A 5,264-nucleotide genomic window follows, 5' to 3' on the forward strand; every position below is an offset into this window, starting at 1 on the left:
ACACACACACGGTGTTTTATATATATATGTTCACATACATACATATCTGTAAATACACCACACAGAACAGCTCTGTCAAGAGGAAGCAATCACAACAAGCAGATTCAGGTGTGACCCGCGTTGGACCTATCAGCCGGGACACTTAAATAACTACAGTAAATATCCATGGAGACACTAATGGAAAGGTGGGTGGCATGCAAGAGCAGATAGGTCATTTTTGCAAACAAAAACGAAATGACAAGGAGTAACGGAGGTGGGGAGCCATCCTCGGCTCCTCAGTGGAGTTGACCCACAGGGTTGGTGAACAGGAAGATCCGTCGGCAGAAATGGCACAAACAGAAGCAAAGAGGGCACCGCTGTGGAAGGGGGAGGGCAGATGCCCCCAGAGCTGTGGGTGGGAGAGGATCCAACACAGGCATAACTGCAACCTCAGGAAGAAAAGGTGGAAGGCATAGTGCAGAGGAAGGCCGAGGAGCAGTGGACGAGGCGTTTTATGAAGGTAAACAGCAAATCACACACCCTGAGAGCTCAGGACAAAGGCCGCTGAATGAACAATACCATTAAGTAGAGACCATTAAAAGGAACCCAAGGCCCATCACATTGAGGCTGCTGAAACCCAGGACAACGGAGGGAAATCCTGAGAGTGGCCAGAACAGAGGACAAAGCTCAAAACAATGGCAGGTGCAGAACTTCCTGTGGGAGAGCCAGCCAGAGCTGAAGGGGAGAGCAGACCATAGGCCCGGGATTCTATCCCCAGCGAAAAGAGAAAACCAAGTCCTTCCCAGACAAACAAAAGCTGCAGGACTCACTGCTGGAAGACGCTCACTGAAAGGAAGGGGAGAGTGCTCAGAGGACACCCGAGGACCCAGCCTCTGGATGCTGGTCACACCAGAGCTGGGGCTGGGAGGGGGAGGGGAAGCACCCGGCTCCTCCTCGACCCACCAGCCAGAGGAGAGCCAGGGGCCACCCGGTGGCCTTCACAGTGTGCCGCGAAGGGAGAGGAACACCACAGACAGACCACACGGCCCACAGGAGGGAGCAGGCGCAGACTCCTTCCTTGGTGCACAAAGCAGGGCATTCGATCCCCTGGTTCACTTCACACTCAGGGACCACTGCTGTATGATTGTAATATGTCATTAAAAAACATGTAAAATTAATACCGTGCTTTATTTTATATATAAAATCATACACAATTATATGTAGCTCTATCATATTATATGGGATGTATATTGACATGTGACAATAAATATATTCTATGATGTAATCATCTGGGATTATATTTATTGTATCATGATTTCATTATATATGTAATTATAATATATGATATTTGTCTATACATTATTCTATATAATTATATATCATACAAAATTGTACATTATATAAAAATATAAAGAAAATAAGTACATGTATGAAAATATAAGTATATATATATATATATATATATATATATATATATATAAAGTAAAATCTAAGTCAACCATTTTCTTTTTTAAAAGCTGATATAAGTGATAAGCCAACAGTGGGCATAAAATGAATTCATAAAAATTCCCAGTTGCCGGGGACGGTGGTGCACGCCTGTGATCCCAGCAGCTCAGGAGGCTAAGGCAGGAGGATCAAAGCCAGCAACATAGTGAGGCCCTAAGCAACTCAGCAAGACCCTGTCTCTAAATAAAATATTTAAAAAGGGCTGAGGATGTGGCTCAGTGGTTAAGCACCTCTGGGTTCAATTCCCAGTACCAAAAAAAAAAAAAAAATTCTCAGTTAATCCAAAAGAAAGCAGAAACAACAGATGGAACAAACAGAAAAGAACTAACAAGATGGTAAATTCACATGCAAACTGTCATGTTAAACTCAATCGTCTCAACACACCTATTAAAAGAAAGAAACTGTCAGACTGAATAAACAAAGCAGACTCAACCGTATGCTGTCTATAAGAAATTCACTTTAAATATAAAGACATTACCAGCTTTCAGTAATAAGATGGGAAAAAATATGCCATAGAAACATTGGTAAATATAAAGCTGAAAAAATCTCAAAATAAACCTCAGAAGGATGTGCAAGGGAGCAGAGGGACACCATCTTATGGGGACAGAGTCTGTCTTCTGAGAAGAGAGGCCAGCTTCAGTGTGTAGGCATCTACCAACAGAGGCTCAAAATAAAGCCCAAGGTTCATTCATGATAAAAATAAGGCCTTTAGAAATCTAGGAAGAGAAGAGAACTCATCTAAATGGCACCTACCAAGAAAGCCAGCATACTAAACGGTGACAGGCTGCCCTCTCCCCAGCCTGGGAAGGAGGCCTGGGCTGCCCCCCCTTGTCACCCCCACTGCTCTAGTGGAAGGCTTAGCCAGTGTGTAAGAAGAAAAGTAATAGTGAGTAGATTCGAAAGGAAAAAATACAATGGTCTCTACTCACAACAACATGAATGTCATGTAGAACACCCCCCTCCAAAAAAAAAGACTATAAAAATCCCAGAACTATGAGAGAGTTTAGCAAGATCTCAGTATAAAGTCAGTAAACCAAAATGAGGTGTGTCCTTGTAAGCCAGCCACAGACTATTCAAATTCCACATTTCCAAAAACAGTTCCACTTATAAGAGCACCCCTGAAATGAAAAGCTTAAGTATAAATACAAAAAAAAAATGTAGATTCTGATAGCTGAGAACTATGAAACACTGATGAAGAACGATAAAAGTAGACCTGAATAAATGGAAAGGTATACCATGTTCATGGATGGAACAGTCCTCCCCAAAGTGATCTAAAAATCCACAACTCCCGATAATTTCCCCAGAGGGATTGTTTGTAGGTATTGGCAGGTTGACTCAAGAATTCTTATGGAAATACAAACAAACTAGAATAATGAAAATCATTTAGAAGAGGAAGCGCAAAGTAGGACGACGCGGGCTGAGTGCGCTACCTCACTGTGTAGTCACTGTTTTCCCCCTGGGTTTCCTGTGAAGCAACAGTGATCAAGAGTCGGTGTTGCTGGGTTAAAGGACTGACGTATGGAGCAACGAAACAGAATAGAGATCCCAGAAACGGAGCCCTATTAACTTCATCCAAAGATGCAGCAGCAATTTGATGGGGAAAGAATCATCTTTTCAACAAAAGGATCAACTGAACAGCCCTGGGGGAAAAAATGAACCTTGGCCCACATTCCTCACGTCTCACAAAAACTAACTCCAAATGGATCCTAGACCCGCGTGTGACACACGCACCGTAAGACCTCTTGAAGGAAAGAGGGAAGGCTGGTGGCCTCTGACAGTGGGGGTCTCCAGCCTTGGCCCTGTTGACAGAGGCCAGGGCAGCTCTTCCCCCGAGGGCAGCCCTGCAGGATGTTCAGCAGCAGTATGCTCCAAGTGTGAGCACACTGCACACATTGCACACATTGTCCAGTGTCCTCTCGGGGTGTAATCGCCCTAGGCTGAGGACTCCTGGTCAGACAGAGTTCTTAGCTAGGATACCAATGCCAGACCAATAAAAGGAAAAAAAAAAAATGATGCACTGGACATTATCAGATTTAACTTTTCTTCCATAAGCAACAATGTTAAGATTGAAAAGACTAACCTCATGCTGGGAGAAAAGACTTGCAACTCACATATCTGACATGGAATTTGTATCCAGAATATGCAAATAACTTTGGGGAAAAAAAAAAAAACAGTAAGAAAGCAAATAACATGATTTTTTTAAATTCACAAAGGGTTTGAAAAGACCCCAAGCCAAGAACCGGTATGCATGTCAACAAGTGCATGAAGAGGAGTCCAGCCACCCGCCAACAGAGGGATGCCAACCCAGCCACGCGCAGGCCCTGCATCTCCCCGTCGCAAGATGGGAGTTAGAACAAACCGAGCAGCAAACAGGACGCTCCGGAGCGAGCAGACTCTGCTGGACAGGTGCTCGAGGCATGTGGGTGTTGGGGTGATGGCTCTTCACACAGCAGCCTGTGGGTGAAAGGGGGCAGGAAAGCCAAGGGGGACGGAGGGCACCAAAGGCAGAACAATCTCACCAGGGGACTTCTGTACCCAGCACAGGGCCACCTGCCCTGCCTGAGCCACAAGTCCAAACCCGCTCCAGAGGTGCATGTGTGTGTGTGTGTGTGTGTGTGTGTGTGTCCATGTACACATGGGCTGTGTGTCTGTTTGTGTGTCTACGTGTGTATCTGGCTCTCTGTGCATGTTCAAGTGTGTCTGTGTGTCTCCGTGTATGTGTCCGGCTGCTTGTGCATGTGTGTGTGTGTGTGTGTGTGTGTGTGTGTATGGTGGGGGGCAGGCCTCTGCTGCCTGCTGTCTTGGGAGGGAAGCCCTGGGGCTGAGGTTGCACAGGGTGGGGGCGGCCCGGGCTGGGCTGGGCTGGGCGAGGCGTTTCCAGCGTCAGATGAAGCAGAGCAGAAACAGAAGCTGGAATCCAGCCCTACAGCCAGCCCTGCCCAGAACAGGTTCAACCTGAACCGCACTCCTGAGGCCCCAGGGGGGGAGGCTGTGGAAAGGAGGGGAGGCTGGGCTGTGGGGGAGGGGCCAGGCACTGGCTGAGCTGGCCTCCGTGCCACCCAGGCTGCAGGCCCCTGCTCACTGCCCATCACCCCATAGGGCCATGTTCCTTCTGCTCTGCGCTGTGCCAGGTTCTCTTCCCTTGGGATCCACGCATCCTTGGCTGAGTCTGGCCTCCTGGGGACGCTCCCTTCAGCTCTGCCCAGGCCCAGCGCCCAGCCTTCTCCAGGGCACCATGGCACGTCTGCCTTGGCACCCAGTGTCCACTCCAGGAAGCCCACTCCCAGCCCACAGGAGCTTGGCTGAGTTCTGAAACTCCCATTTCCATTTCCAGTCACCTCCCAGCCCATGGGGGCTGCAGAAAGGGACTTCAGAAAGGCCCAGAGTCACTCAGCACAGTGGCCACAAGTGTCATCCCAGGGATCAGGAGGCTGAGCAGGAGGATCACAGGGTCCAGGCTAGCCTGGGCAGGGTTTGGGGTGCAGTTCAATGACAGAGAACCCCTGGGTTCAATTTCCAGAACCTTAAATACAAGAAGAAAAAGAAACAAAGAAAAGAAAAAGGGAAAAGAAGGACAGAAATCCCAGAGCCCAGGGACGCCCAGCTCACACAGCGACAGGGCCCCAGCGCTCCAGCGCCTGGAGAGGAGGAGATGCTGCAGCACAGGAAGGGGCCCCAAGCAGCCCAGCGCCCCACACGTCTGGTGTGTCCGCAAGCCTGCCCCTGCCTTGGGCCTCCTTTTCTTCTTGCTCTAAAAGCAGCACGTCTGTCAATGACTG

The sequence above is a fragment of the Marmota flaviventris genome, chromosome 9 (assembly GCF_047511675.1).
Source record: "Marmota flaviventris isolate mMarFla1 chromosome 9, mMarFla1.hap1, whole genome shotgun sequence".
NCBI classification, from domain to species: domain Eukaryota; kingdom Metazoa; phylum Chordata; class Mammalia; order Rodentia; family Sciuridae; genus Marmota; species Marmota flaviventris.